This window comes from Hyperolius riggenbachi, chromosome 12 (assembly GCF_040937935.1).
Source record: "Hyperolius riggenbachi isolate aHypRig1 chromosome 12, aHypRig1.pri, whole genome shotgun sequence".
Taxonomy (NCBI): domain Eukaryota; kingdom Metazoa; phylum Chordata; class Amphibia; order Anura; family Hyperoliidae; genus Hyperolius; species Hyperolius riggenbachi.
The window spans coordinates 193,068,209-193,084,553 of NC_090657.1; the positions used below are offsets into that span (position 1 = coordinate 193,068,209).

Below are 16,345 nucleotides of genomic sequence, written 5' to 3' on the forward strand. Positions count from 1 at the left end.
TCGGCCGGTGACGGCCAAACCGGAAGTGTTCGCCGGCGGGTCCAGAGGCATCGGAGCGGAGCTCCGAGGGCACCGATCGGCTGCAGGGGGCTGAGGGAAGCCCCAGGTGAGTTAATCTCATTTTTTTTTAACTGGCTTTAGGTTCACTTTAATCAGTGGGCTAGTTCTCACGTGAATGTGTTTTTCACATGCAGAAAAACAAAAGACAGCAATGGAGAACTGTCAGGGCTCATTTCCACTATCGCGAATTCGCATGCGTTTTTCGCATGCAAATTCGCATAGCAATACAAGTGAATGGGACTGTTTCCACTTGTCAGGATTCCTGTGCGTTTTTCTGTGCAGAAAAAATTCGGATGGCAGAGCCATCAGAATTCGCATACCGCATACCGCTATGCGAATCGCATACAATGCATTTAATAGGAAATTCGCATGCGGTTTAGGTATGCGAATTTTCATGCGAATTTTCATGCGAATTCGCATAGAAACAATGGAAAAAGCACACCAGCACTGCCATGGTTAAATTCGCATACATCGTCATCCATGCGAATTCGCATGCGACTTCGCATGAAAATTCGCATACACCCGCATGTGAAATTCGCATCCGCATGCGACTTTTTACCGCGGCGATTCGCACCGCACAAGTGGAAATGCAGCCTCAGACAACTCATGCTGAAAAACTGCCTAGTGGAGACAGGCCCTTAGTAAGCGGGACAAGCATGGTCTCCGTGTGGCCTCAGTCTGTTAATGCTGGAAGGAGAGGAGGACATGGGTTGGGGAACACTTCACAGTGGGACCATATTGTCCTGCGTTATAAAGTCATTATAACGCACTGTAATGTTAAGCCTATGCAGCATTCACAGTGAAACGTTAACATCGCGTTGTAAATGATCCGTTATGGTAACTCACTGCTTGCAGTGCGCTACCTCTAAACGCAGATGTTAACAGATACAGAGGGGCATACTTTTCATTGCCTGTATGCTCCACTGTATCTACTGTATGCCATGGTAACGCAGCGTTAATGTGCGTTCCCACTTTTCTTATTTTTATTTTTTGTTGCGTTGCGACTTTAATGTTGCATTACAACAAAATGTCCCACCGTGAATATGCCCTTAAAGCAAACCTGAAGTGAAAATAAACTTATGAGGTAATGAATTGTATGTATAGTACAGCTAAGAAATAAAACATTAGTAGCAAATAGAAGGAAGGAAAGAGTGTCATGTTTTTTTCCAGTACAGGAAAAAGTAACAAAAAAAACATTTTAAAAAATCATTTATCTATGCAGAAGAGCTTCTCTGAGCTCTTCAAACCAACTTGGGACAGCCAAGAAACAGGGAGACAGCTTGGGATAAAGTTTTACTGCAAGAAAGTTCAGTCATTATTTCTGCTTGTGTTATAGTTTAAAAGACAGAGTGGTTTCTAAACTGCAGCTGTGACAGAATGACGCAATGTTATTGAAAAAAAAAAGCTGTATAGCTTAAAATAAAAATGAGACTTTTCTTTGCTACTAATATTCTATTCCTTATCCGTTCGCTTCAGGTTTTCTTTAAAGAGACTCAGAGCTTAGTTACAGTAATAAAATTATACATACCTGGGGTTTCCTCCAGCCCCATCTGCTCGGATCGCTCCCACGCCGCCGTCTTCTGCTGTCTGCAGTACCGGGTCCTCGCACTTCCGCCAGTCGGCTCCAGGAGAAGTGCGCTCTTTACGTATCTCTCTGGCAGCTGCGCTGCAGACATCGGAAGACAGCAGCGTTGGAGCGATCCGAGTGGATGGGGCTGGAGGAAGCCCCAGGGATGTATCTTTTTTTTTTTACTGTAACTGAGCTCTGGTACCCTTTAAGACCCAGCGCACACCAAAAACCTCAAGCAGATCTGCAAACCGCTGGAGGTTTTTGAAGCAGATTTCAGAGCGATTTTGGGCATGTTTAGAGAGGTTTTCTAAACATGCCTAGCGGTTTTTGGAGCGTTTGTGTAGGAGATTTCAAATCAAATATTGTTACAGTAAAGCTGTTACTGAACAGCTACTGTAACAAAAACGCCTGGAAAACCGCTCTGATCTGGCGTTTTTCAGAGCGGTTTGCGCTTTTCCTATATTTTACATTGAGGCAGAAACTCTTCTGCAAACCGCAAAAGTGCTGCAGGACCCACGTTTGCGGTTTGCTGAAAACCTCAAACCGCTGGTGTGCACCATCCCATTGAGATACATTAGCCAAGCGTTTTCACAAGCGGAAGCGGTTTGCGAAACGCTTCAAAAACCGCTTGGTGTGCACCAGGCCTAAGTCCTTGTTTTGCTGCATACCCTCTCTTTATATAATTGTATAAGTCCACTGGTGACTCTGCTCTGTCATCTGATGTTGCGGATTGTCGAGGTTTTTGCTGTGTGGAGTATTGTTTTGGTGTCACATGTTACACCCTTGTAGTATTGAATAAACATACATATATCCAGGCACATCGCCTCTAGTTAGGACATTAAATAAATTATTAGGGAAAGGGAGGTGCTGAAGGGGGTGTGGCTAGAAAACAGCAAAAATCTATTAACCCTTCGCACACTCACATGCAAATGTTCAAACAATTGCATTCACAGATTCACTCATCCAGGCACAACTGTTATCCCTACAGCTAAATTAAAAGCCAGGGTTTTAGTTCACAGAAGAATGCATTCTTATGCTTAATCACCTATACTGCGCAGAAGTACCCAGGTAAACATAGGTGTCCTAACTCTGGCCCTGTAACATGCATAGTGCAGACATGCAAACACATTCATTGCATCAAACCTATCAATGGATTAGGAGCACACATCCTAACTTCCTCTCCTGGGAAAGACAGTGCATCTTACCAATCGCACAAGGGAGCTAATGTTATGTGTCCCCCCTTTCCCTGTATGTTTGTCAGCATGCAGACAGCTTATGCTGGTGTATGCGCATGGTGCACATGGACACATAACATTAGCTCCCTTGTGCGATGCACTATGCATGTTACAGGGCCAGAGTTAGGACACCTATGTTTACCTGGGTACTTCTGCGCAGTATAGGTGATTAAGCATAAGAATGCATTCTTCTGTGAACTAAAACCCTGGCTTTTAATTTAGCTGTAGGGATAACAGTTGTGCCTGGATGAGTGAATCTGTGAATGCAATTGTTTGAACATTTGCATGTGAGTGTGCGAAGGGTTAATAGATTTTTCCTTGTAGTATTGAAGGAAGGGAGGATCACGAGGAAGCTGATGTAGCGGAGCGATGTGCAGCGGCTGCCCTGTTCACGTTACTCCGCTGAAGCTGCAGTCTTGTGCCTATACTAGATGACCTGCTCCTCTTCTCTTTTTTTTTTTTTTTATTTGTTACTTTTTAAGTGATTCTTCCAAATGTTTTGTGTAAATAAAGTTATGAAGATGAATTCCTGCGATGAAGGGGATTCAGAGCTGTACATTCTATATATAGTTGTGTATAATAAACCGAGGCATTCCATATTTAACTTGTGTACACAAATAGGAAATAAAGGTCCACGTTTCTCACTAAACTGCAATGTCTGAGCCCGTTCTTTACACCCAACATTCTGGGAATTGTAGTACTGGAAAAAAGACAAATAGACGGATTATCAGGAGGTAAACTGGTAAAATGCATTCTGACTTGAATGAGGGATGAGAATGTAGAAAAATTTTTTTTTTTTTTTTTTTTTTTTTTTTCTAGTAGGTGAACTTTACACAAATTAGGCTTTTTCCAGTGGTATGCATTACTTTATTTTTAGGGATTTTGTTTTAGGCCAATCTTGACACTCAATACTATGAGGACTTTCTTCTAAAAAGCACAACGTTATGCAGTCGAAAAATATCTGAATTAATTTTATTGACACAACAATACAAAAATGTTGCAATCCTTTTTTGTGTGAAGTTTCAAGCTTCATAGTAAACTATTTAGTAGAAGCTGATGCTCATGATTTAACTAAGTCAGGCCAAAAATATATTCTCTTTGTATGGCAAATAACTTTTACCTTGAGTTATGCTATTGTGATATGAAGATATATACTGGATGAAACTTCATTAAAAAAAAAAAATTGCATCATTTTTGTATTTTTATGTCAATAAAAGTAAATTCAGATATTTTTCTACTGCATAACGTGGTTGTGATTTTTAGAAGAAACAAAAGTCCTCATAGTAGTTATTGAGTTTTTTTAGACCTTGCCAGCAAGCACACAGCATAATTTCTAATGTGTCAATGCAGGTAATGTGTCCCTGGTTACCACTATTGGTGATCAATGACATGCAAATCATTTGATGATGATTCAGAATTATTAAAATTAATTCAGCTTAAAAATGTATCAATCAAATACTACTCCAGCTTAACCCTTAGGCTAGAAACCCACTAGGAGAGCTTTTCTGAGCGCTTTGTGATTTGAAAAGCTCTAGCTAATGTAATGCTATGGGTGTGATCCCACTTGAGTGATGCGATTTTATAAAAATCCCCCATAGCATTGCGTTAGCAAGAGCTTTTTCAAATCACTCACGCTTACAAAGCGCTCCCAGTGGGTTTCTGGCCTTACTGCGTACTCACAGGATCAGCATGACAAATCAGGGAACAAGTATGTATGTGTTAAGCGAGGACAGGACATCCTTATGTCTGTCATGATGGGTGCACTTTAACCACTTGAGGACTCAGCCTTTACCCCCCCTTAAGGACCAGCGCTGTTTTTTCCATTCAGACCACTGCAGCTTTAAGGGCTCGTTTCCACTAGTGCGGCGTGCGTCTCGTAGACGCACGCCGGCACTGAGCGGGTGGGCGGGATCGCAGGCGATTCCCATCAGCCGTGCCATGCACGGCTATGGGAATCGCAGCCTCCGCCGCGAATTCTGTGGGGGTTTCCGGCCGAATCGCTACTGCAAGCGATTCGGCCGGCGGCGCCGTTGTCCCCTATGGCAGAGTTTCCCCGCGCGATTTGCCTGCGGGGAAACTCTGCGGATTCGCGGCCGTTTCCGCGAGAGTGGAAACGGGCCCTAACGGTTTATTGCTCGCTCATACAACCTACCACCTAAATGAATTTTGGCTCCTTTTCTTCTCACTAATACAGCTTTCTTTTGATGCTATTTGATTGCTGCTGCGAGTTTTACTTTTTATTATATTCATCAAAAAAGACATGAATTTTGGCAAAAAAATGATTTTTTTAACTTTCTGTGCTGACATTTTTCAAATAAAGTAAAATTTCTGTATACATGCAGCGCGAAAAATGTGGACAAACATGTTTTTGATGAAAAAAAACCCATTCAGTGTATATTTATTGGTTTGGGTAAAAGTTATAGCGTTTACAAACTATGGTGCAAAAAGTGAATTTTCCCATTTTTAAGCATCTCTGACTTTCCTGACTACCTGTCATGTTTCATGAGGTGCTAAAATTCCAGGATAGTATAAATACCCCACAAATAACCCCATTTTGGAAAGAAGACATCCCAAAGTATTCACTGAGAGGCATAGTGAGTTCATAGAAGATTTTATTTTTTGTCACAAGTTAGCGGAAAATGACAGTTTGTCACAAAAAAAAAAAAAAAAAAAAGGTTTCCATTTCTGCTAACTTGTAACAAAAAAAAATGAAATCTGCCATGGACTCAACATGCCCCTCAATGAATACCTTGAAGTGTCTATTTTTCAAAATGGGGTCATTTATGGGGTGTGTTTACTGTCCTGGCATTTTGGGGGGTGCGGAATTGTAAGCACCCCTGTAAAGCCTAAAAGTAGTCATTGCACTGTGGGCCTCTTAGCGCAGTTTGGCTGCAAAAAAGTGTCACACATATGGTATCGCTATACTCGGGAGAAGTAGTACAATGTGTTTTGGGGTGTATTTTTACACATACCCATGCTGGGTGGGAGAAATATCTCTGCAAATGACAATTTTTTGATTTTTTTTACACACAATTGTCCATTTACAGAGTTATTTCTCCCACTCAGCATGGGTATGTATAAAAATACACCCCAAAACACATTGTACTACTTCTCCTGAGTACGGCGATACCACATGTGTGGCACTTTTTTGCACCCTAACTGCGCTAAGGGGCCCAAAGTCCAATGAGTACCTTTAGGATTTCACAGGTCATTTTGAGACATTTGGTTTCAAGACTACTCCTCACGGTTTAGGGCCCCTAAAATGCCAGGGCAGTATAGGAACCCCACAAATGACCCCATTTTACAAAGAAGACACCCCAAGGTACTCAATTAGGAGTATGGTAAGTTCATAGAAGATTTTACTTTTTGTCACAAGTTAGCGGAAAATGATTGTTATTGGTTTTTTTTACCAAGTGTCATTTTCCGCTAACTTGTCACAAAAAATAAAATCTTCTATGAACTCACCATACTCCTAACGGAATACCTTGGGATGTCCTCTTTGTAAAATGGGGTCATTTGTGGGGTTCCTATACTGCTCTGGCATTTTAGGGGCCCTAAACCGTGAGGAGTAGTCTTGAAACCAAATGTTTCAAAATGACCTGTGAAATGCTAAAGGTACTCATTGGACTCTGGGCCCCTTAGCGCAGTTAGGGTGCAAAAAAGTGCCACACATGTGGTATCGCCGTACTCGGGAGAAGTAGTACAATGTGTTTTGGGGTGTATTTTTACACATACCCATATTGGGTGGGAGAAATCTCTCTGTAAATGAAATTTTTTTGATTTCTTTACACACAATTGTCAATTTACAGAGATATTTCTCCCACCCAATATGGGTATGTGTAAAAATACACCCCAAAACACATAATACTACTTCTCCTGAGTACGGCGGTACCACATGTGTGGCACTTTTTTGCATCCTAACTGCGCTAAGGGGCCCAGAGTCCAATGAGTACCGTTAGCATTTCACAGGTCATTTTGAGAAATTTGGTTTCAAGACTACTCCTCACGGTTTAGGGCCCCTAAAATGCCAGGGCAGTATAGGAACCCCACAAATGACCCCATTTTAGAAAGAAGACACCCCAAGGTACTCAATTAGGAGTATGGTGAGTTCATAGAAGATTTTACTTTTTGTCACAAGTTAGCGGAAAATGATTGTTATTGGTTTTTTTTACCAAGTGTCATTTTCCGCTAACTTGTGACAAAAAATAAAATCTTCTATGAACTCACCATACTCCTAACGGAATACCTTGGGATGTCCTCTTTGTAAAATGGGGTCATTTGTGGGGTTCCTATACTGCTCTGGCATTTTAGGGGCCCTAAACCGTGAGGAGTAGTCTTGAAACCAAATGTTTCAAAATGACCTGTGAAATGCTAAAGGTACTCATTGGACTCTGGGCCCCTTAGCGCAGTTAGGGTGCAAAAAAGTGCCACACATGTGGTATCGCCGTACTCGGGAGAAGTAGTACAATGTGTTTTGGGGTGTATTTTTACACATACCCATATTGGGTGGGAGAAATACCTCTGTAAATGACAATTTTTTGATTTCTTTACACACAATTGTCAATTTACAGAGATATTTCTCCCACCCAATATGGGTATGTGTAAAAATACACCCCAAAACACATAATACTACTTCTCCTGAGTACCGCGGTACCACATGTGTGGCACTTTTTTGCATCCTAACTGCGCTAAGGGGCCCAGAGTCCAATGAGTACCGTTAGCATTTCACAGGTCATTTTGAGAAGTTTGGTTTCAAGACTACTCCTCACGGTTTAGGGCCCCTAAAATGCCAGGACAGTATAGGAACCCCACAAATGACCCCATTTTACAAAGAGGACATCCTAAGGTATTCCGTTAGGAGTATGGTGAGTTCATAGAAGATTTTTTTTTTGTCACAAGTTAGTGGAAAATGACACTTGGTAAAAAAAAACCAATAAAAATCATTTTCCGCTAACTTGTGACAAAAAGCTAAATCTTCTATGAACTCACCATACTCCTAATTGAGTACCTTGGGGTGTCTTCTTTCTAAAATGGGGTCATTTGTGGGGTTCCTATACTGCTCTGGCATTTTAGGGGCCCTAAACCGTGAGGAGTAGTCTTGAAACCAAATGTTTCAAAATGACCTGTGAAATGCTAAAGGTACTCATTGGACTCTGGGCCCCTTAGCGCAGTTAGGGTGCAAAAAAGGGCCACACATGTGGTATCGCCGTACTCGGGAGAAGTAGTACAATGTGTTTTGGGGTGTATTTTTACACATACCCATATTGGGTGGGAGAAATATCTCTGTAAATGACAATTTTTTGATTTCTTTACACACAATTGTCCATTTACAGAGATATTTCTCCCACCCAATATGGGTATGTGTAAAAATACACCCCAAAACACATTGTACTACTTCTCCCGAGTACAGCGATACCACATATGTGGCACTTTTTTGCACCCTAACTGCGCTAAGGGGCCCAGAGTCCAATGAGTACCGTTACCATTTCACAGGTCATTTTGAGAAATTTGGTTTCAAGACTACTCCTCACGGTTTAGGGCCCCTAAAATGCCAGAGCAGTATAGGAACCCCACAAATGACCCCATTTTACAAAGAGGACATCCCAAGGTATTCCGTTAGGAGTATGGTGAGTTCATAGAAGATTTTATTTTTTGTCACAAGTTAGCGGAAAATGACACTTGGTAAAAAAAACCCATTAACAATCATTTTCCGCTAACTTGTGACAAAAAGTAAAATCTTCTATGAACTCACCATACTCCTAATTGAGTACCTTGGGGTGTCTTCTTTCTAAAATGGGGTCATTTGTGGGGTTCCTATACTGCTCTGGCATTTTAGGGGCCCTAAACCGTGAGGAGTAGTCTTGAAACCAAATTTCTCAAAATGACCTGTGAAATGCTAACGGTACTCATTGGACTCTGGGCCCCTTAGCGCAGTTAGGGTGCAAAAAAGGGCCACACATGTGGTATTTCCGTACTCAGGAGAAGTAGTACAATGTGTTTTGGGGTGTATTTTTACACATACCCATATTGGGTGGGAGAAATATCTCTGTAAATGGACAAATGTGTGTAAAAAAAATCAAAAAATTGTCATTTACAGAGTGATTTCTTCTACCCATCATGGGTATGTGTAAAAATACACCCTAAAACACATTGGTCTACTTCTCCCGGGTACGGCGATAGCACGTGTGGCACTTTTTTGCAGCCTAACTGCGCTAAGGGGCCCAACGTGCAATGACTACCTTTGGGCTTTACAGGGGTGCTCACAATTTAGCCCCCCCCCCCCCCCACATGACAGGACAGTTAACAAACCCCACAAATGACCCCATTTTAAAAATAAGACACCACAAAGTATTCCATGAGGGGCATGGTGAGTTTATAAAAAAAATTCTTTTTTGTCACAAGTTAGCAGAAAAGGATACTTTGTGAAAAAAAACAAAAAACAACAATTTATGCTAACTTGTGACAAAAAACAAAATCTTCTATGAACTCACCATGCACCTCACGGAATACTTTGGGGTGTCCTCTTTCCAAAATGGGGTCATTTGTGGGGTCTGTCCTGGCATTTTAGGGCCTCTGCAATCATTACATGTATGGCCAGTATTTCTGCTATACTCCTTATATTGGGCATACAGGTAGTGCATTCTGGGCTGAAAGGAAAAATGAACGGCAAACATCCCTTCATTCGCATCGATCAATGTGGATGAACAAATATCTGCCAAAAAATGTGAAACAAAAAGAAAAGAAAGAGAGACATAGGAGCTGCCACCCCAAAAATCCAAACCCACCAGCTCGTATGCCCAAGCAATCCTGATTTATTCATCCACATTGATCGATGTGAATGGAGAAATCATTGCTTGAGTTCTTTTTTGATACAAAGTGCTTGCCAAAGCATATGAATCCCCAACACCACACCTTGGCCCATATGCCTCGGCAAACGTATCTTTTTTACTGTGGAGGAGAAATCTCGTCCTACAGCGCTGCATGCACCGATTTTGTGTAACCTGACAGAAGCGCAATGCTTCTGTCAGGATGCACCATCAGTGCTGCAGCTGATTGGTCGGTCGGTCGGTCGGTCGGTCGGTCTGGATAGAAAAAAGAGAGAAGAAAAACGAAAAAAACAAAACAAAAAGGAGGGGAAGGCGTCCGCCTGGACATAGGAGCTGCCACCCCAAAAATCCAAACCCACCAGCTCGTATGCCCAGGCAATCCTGATTTATTCATCCACATTGATCGATGTGAATGGAGAAATCATTGCTTGAGTTCTTTTTTGATACAAAGTGCTTACCAAAGCATATGAATCCCCAACACCACACCTTGGCCCATATGCCTCGGCAAACGTATCTTTTTTACTGTGGAGGAGAAATCTCGTCCTACAGCGCTGCATGCACCGATTTTGTGTAACCTGACAGAAGCGCAATGCTTCTGTCAGGATGCATCATCAGTGCTGCAGCTGATTGGTCGGTTGGAAAAAAAGAGAGAAGAAGAAGAAAAAAAAAAAAAAAGCAAGCAAGCAGCAAAGCACTTCAATAACATTAACTTTTTAAACTTTATTAAATATGTTCAAACCAAACAATAACATTGGTAACCAAATATTAACTTTTTTGCTTACCTGTTTTTTTTTTTTTTTGTTTTTTTTTACCTGCGAGCTGAGGATAAACTTCTCCTCCCCCATGGGTCAATGTGCAAAGTGCAAATCGCACAGATATGTGGCGAAGTACATTATGCATTCTGTCCCAAGTGAAAGGAGAGGTTTCTGGCAGGCCAGTGTATTTGGATCTCTCAAAACCTGATGTTTGGGTTCACACTGCATACTGGCCTATCCGGTCGGTCGAGCCCGCCGCACCATCTCGCCCAAAATAGATCTTCAGGGAATACCACAAGAGTAGCATTCGGCCTAGTAATTAACTGCGTCGCCGTAGACTAACATGACTTCCGGGCCGACCCAAATTGCCGCAGAAGCCACGCAGTAACGTAGGCATGCACTAGCGTTAAGTCAAGCACTTCCGGCGTAGGGGGGGACCGCAAAGTGTGACTTTTGCTAGGCAATTTGCCCTAACGCATCGCGCCAGTGTGAAATAGCACTGAGAGACCCTTGTGTGCCTACTGCTGTGTCTGTAGTTCCCTAGGTTCTAAAAGTGTGCCTTCTCGTGGTACCTCTCATAACACTCCCCTAGGCATAGGCCAGGCTGGTCAGGACAGCGGGGACAGTAAACGGGGGTGTCATGCCTTATTCCAGCCTTGCTGCAGACACGACATCTTTTTCTGGGGTTGCGTTGAGTTGGGGTACTGGGAATCGGGTAGGCGTAATGCCTTCCATGCAGCCGGCTAGTTGCATTTGGGGGTTGGGCTCTGTCACCTTCTGGATAGAGGAGTGCCGAAACAATGTCTTCCTGGAATTGAAGGAAAGATCCAGTTCTCCCAGCCTTACTGTAGAGAACAAAGCTGTTGTACATCGCCAATTGAATTAAATACACAGACACTTTCTTATACCAGCGTCTGGTTTTCCGGGAAATTAAATAGGGCCCTAACATCTGGTCATTGAAGTCCACCCCTCCCATGTTGGCATTATAGCTGTGGACGGCGAGGGGCTTTTCAATGACCTCTGTTGCCCGTGTAATTTGTACTGTCGTGTCTGTGTGAATGGTAGACAGAAGGTAAACGTCCCTCTTGTCCTTCCATTTCACCGAGAGCAAGTCATCGGTACACAAGGCGGCCCTCTCCCCCCGTTGAAGTCTGGTGTTAACGAGCTGTTGGGGGAAGCCCCGGCGACTAGGCCGCACGGTGCCACAGCATCGGATTCCTTCTAACTTTAAGTGCTGAAAGAGGGCCACACTTGTGTAAAAGTTGTCCACATAAAGATGGTACCCCTTCTGGAACAAGGGTGACACCAAGTCCCACACAATCTTTCCACTGCTCCCCAGGTAGTCAGGACATCCGACCGGCTCCAATTTTGAGTCTTTTCCCTCATAGACCCTAAAACGAGATGTATAGCCTGTGGCCCTATCACAGAGCTTATACAGTTTCACCCCATACCGGGCGCGCTTGCTTGGGATGTACTGTTTGATGCCAAGGCGCCCGGTAAAATGTACGAGGGACTCATCTACACAGATGTTCTGTTCAGGGGTATAAGCATCTGCAAATGTGGATGACAGGTGGTCTATGAGGGGCCGAATTTTGTGGAGCCGGTCATAAGCTGGGTGGTCTCTTTCATGACAGGTGTCGTTGTCATTGAAATGCAGGAAGCGCAGGATGATCTCAAATCGCGTCCTGGACATGGCAGCAGAGAACACGGGCATGTTATGTATTTGGCGTGTAGACCAATAAGAGCGCAATACATTTTTTTTAGTAATACCCATGTTGAGGAGAAGGCCCAAAAAAATTTTAAGTTCGGAAACTTGGAGTGGTTTCCACCGAAAAGGCTGGGCGTGGCAGCTTTTCGGATGGGCGGTTATAAATTGTGTGGCATATAGGTTGGTCTCAGCCACAATTAAGTCAAGGAGATCCTGGGTGAGGAACAGTTCAAAAAAGTCTAGGGCCGATCCTAGTTCAACTGTCTCCACCTGGACTCCAGACTGGGCGGTGAAAGGGGGCAGTATGGGTGCGGCGGGATTAGGGGAATGCCAATCAGGGTTTGCCAGCACCTCTGGAAAACCAATGGGAGTACGGGCCCGTCTACTTGGTGGCTGCGGATCGGATCTTAATTCACGTACCACCGAACCAGTTTCTACTTCCAGGATGGTGTCCGCCACTTCATCAGGGTCTTCTGCGGAAGTACTGGTGTTGATAGGCCCAGGAGATGCTGCGCTGCTGGTGCATGCCTCACCAAGAAAAATCAGATCAGCGCCACTCTGCTGCCCTTGAGACTGATCTTCCGCCACCTGCAGTCCAGTGACATGGGGTGTGGTACGCCTGGCTCTAGCCGGGACCTCAACCTCGTCATCGGAACTATCGGTCTGAGAGCCACTGCTGTCTACAGGATCGTACTCTGAACCCGAAGATTCGTCGAATAAGTCGACCCAATCATCCTCATCCGACTGGTCCATGTACCTGTAGATGTCTTCATTGGAAAACCTCTTTTTTGCCATGGTGGCCTGCTAAATTTAGGAGGTATTCCTCTGAGACTACCCAGGAAAAGAGCACCTACCTAGCGAAAGGGAGTACTTGAGAGGTAGAAAGCTGTGGTCACTGAGTTTAGATAAAAAAAATCAAAACTGATGTTTACAGTGCCACAGCTTGTGTACAGTGTTTTTTGCAGTGATCAGAAAAAAGAAATTTCTGTCACTGCGGTGGGGCGGGCTGAACGCAGTGCAGGCGAACGATCAGGTCTGATCGGGCAAACACTGCGTTTTTTTGTGGATCCTAGAGACCCTAATATAGATCTGACTGTGATCACTAATAATCACTTACAGATACTATATAGTACCAATGCTGATTAGCGACAGTGATGACGCTAATTAGTGACTGTGGTGCAGTGGGCTGAGCACTAACTGACACTAACAACCCTTTTGCTTAGATAACTGGCCTAACTGTTTGTTACCACTAGTGATACTAAAAAAGTTTTTAGATCACTAGGACAGTGATAGTGATGGTGATGGTGAGGGGGGGGGGGGGGGGGTTTGGGGATCAGAGAGCAATCACAAATAATCAAAAACAATCACGAGACAATTACAACACAATTACAGCAATCGGCGCAATCAAAGCCAATCACGGACCAATTGAATCCAATAACGTGACAATCAAAAACCAATTACGTGACAATTGAAGCCAATCACACGACAATCGATGCTAATCACAGGGCAAAACAGCCAATCAGTGGGCAATTGGCACAATCAAAACCAATTACGGGCAATTGAAGCCAATCACGCGACAATCGAAGCCCAATTACGTGACAATCGAAGCCAATCACACGACAATCGATGCCAATCACAGTGCAATTGAGACAATTGTAGCCAAACAAAGCACAATCAAGCCTTACAGACAGGAGATAAGATACACAATGGCAGGGGGGAGAATATACGCAATCAATGAACTAGGACGGTGTGGGGAGGATCGGAAGGGGTGGGGGGTGATCAGATACCCCTAAGGGGTAGTTGGGGGTCTAATCTGATGGATAGGAGTGACAGGTGGTGATAGATGGGTTATTGACGGGTGATAAGTGGGTGTTTACAGGGAAAAACAGATGTAAACAATGGACTGCTGATGTGATCAGGGGGGGGTGTCTCGGAGGGATCTGAAAGGGTGGGTGGGTGATCAGAAGCCCCTAATGGGCAGTTGGGGGTCTGATCTGATGGGGGGCAGTGGCAGGTGGTGACAAGGGATGATTGACAGGTGACGGATAGGTGATTGACAGCTGATCAGCGGGCAATTACAGGGAAGATAGATGCAGTATACGGGGGGGGGGGGGAGATCTGAAGGGGTGGGGGGTGATCAGATACCCCTAAGGGGCAGTTGGGGGTCTGATCTAATGGGAGGCAGTGACAGGTGGTGACAAGGGATGATTGACAGGTGACTGATAGGTGATTGGCAGCTGATCACTGGGGAGATAGACAGATGCAGGGGAGATAGATAGGTTCAGTATACAGGGGGGGGGGGGGGTCGGGGGGAGATCTGGAGGTGTGGGGGTGATCAGATACCCCTAAGGGGTAGTTGGGGGTCTGCTCTGATGGATAGAAGTGACAGGTGGTGACAGGGATTTATTGATGGGTGATATGGGGGGTGGTTAGGTCTGATCTGCGGGCTGCAGGGGGGTACAGGGGGGTGTCTGATGGGTGCTGCGGGTGATCGGGGGGTCTGTGGGGCTCCTAAAGTGTCTGTGTGTGCACTCTTACTGTGCCTGCTCTCCTCGCTGGTGGTCGATCGCTAAGTGTGACCACCAGCGGGAGGCAGGCAGTATAATACAGTTTGTTACGTAAACAAACTGTATTATACTCATTCTATAGGCCAATTTGAATTTTTACAGCCCGCCGGCGCTGCTGATTGGCCGGCGGGCTGAAGTCACATGGGGGCCGAAGAGTGTGACGTAGCGATCGCGCGGCTACAGCCGCGCGATCGCTCGTTAATCAGGCTGCAGCCGGCGACGCAGTACTGCGTCGCTGGTCCTGCAGCTGCCACTTTGCCGACGCACGGTATAAGCGTGCGGTCGGCAAGTGGTTAAGGGCCCGTTTCCACTATCGCGAATCCGCATGCGTTATCCGCATGCGGATTCGCACAGCCAATACAAGTGGATGGGCCTGTTTCCACTTGTCAGTTTTGCTGTGCGTTTTTCTGTGCAGGATTTTTCTGCACGGCAGAGCCCTCAGAATTCGCCTGCGTGTGGAATGCAGGCGAATCGCACACAATGTATTTAATAGGGAAATCGCATGCGTTTTCCCCATGCGTTTTTTGCTGCGAATTCGCATGCGAATTCGCATAGGTACCAATGTAAATTCACACAGGCAGTGACATGGTTAAAATCGCATATACCCTCACCTATGCGAATTCGCGAATTCGCATGCGCGGCAAAAAACGCATGCGGAATCGCATCAGCATGCGATTTCATCAGCGGTGGAATCCGCACCGCAATAGTGGAAACGAGCCCTAAAGGACAACTGTAGTGAGAGTTATATGGAGGCCGCCATGTTTATTTCCTTTTTTTAGGCCTCATTCACAGTGGGACGTTGCGTTTGATGCGACTTTAAAAGGAAACTTAACCGTGGCTAAAAAAATTTTTTAAAAAGTTTCACTTACCTGGGGCTTTCCCAAGCCTCCTGCAGCCGTCGCAGCTCCTCCAGTGTCCTCTGGTCCCTCGCCGCCACTTAGTTTCGTTTTCGGCCGACTGTCAGTCGTTCTCCGGCAACGCGTCCTATTCTTCCGCATTCTCCGACGTAAAGTGCGTCCATGGAACGCATTCCCCGATGTAAAGCGCGTCCGAATGACGCACTTTACGTCGGGGAATGCGGAAGAATAGGACACGTTTGAAACTAAGCCGCAGCGGGGGACCGGAGGACACTGGAAGAGCTGCGAGGGCACAGGACGGCTGCAGGAGGCTTGGAAAAGCCCCAGGTAAGTGAAACTTTTTTTTTTTTTTTATCCACGGTTAAGGTTCCCTTTAAAGTCGCACAACGTGCCCATAACGCAGCGCATGTAGGTTATAAAATTGGATGGCATTTTGCACTGCGTTATGTGTCTCTTGGTGCGCAGTTTTCGTCGCATACTGGCGCATTTCTTACATTTAAAAAAAATTACTGAGCATGTACAACACACATAACACAACAAATGTATTGCTAAACGCACAGCATGCAGCACCCTCTAAATATTGCTACACGTTACACACAACGCAACGTGTGCACTGTGATTGTCACACAGACTTTGTATTGCTGTACATTTTTATAACGTGCGACTTTAACATCCCACTGTGAAAGAGCAAACATCTATTAACCCTTCGCACTCTCACATGCAAATGTTCAAACAAATGCATTCACAGATTTACTCATCCAGGCAC

At 44.6% G+C, this 16,345-nt stretch overlaps 1 protein-coding gene across 6 annotated transcripts in view; it reads left to right on the forward strand.

Annotated features, from left to right (window-relative positions):
* Nucleotides 1-16,345, forward strand: part of RIPOR3 (RIPOR family member 3) — a 562,255-nt gene that overhangs the window by 283,830 nt on the left and 262,080 nt on the right. For 5 of the 6 annotated variants that reach the window (XM_068264138.1, XM_068264143.1, XM_068264139.1 and 2 more), the window contains one exon: nt 142-499. The exons of the other annotated variant lie outside the window; for it this stretch is intronic. The gene's annotated coding sequence lies outside the window, so the exon portion shown is untranslated. Of the gene's footprint in view, nt 1-141; nt 500-16,345 lie in introns of those variants that run through there. 6 annotated transcript variants of the gene reach the window in all.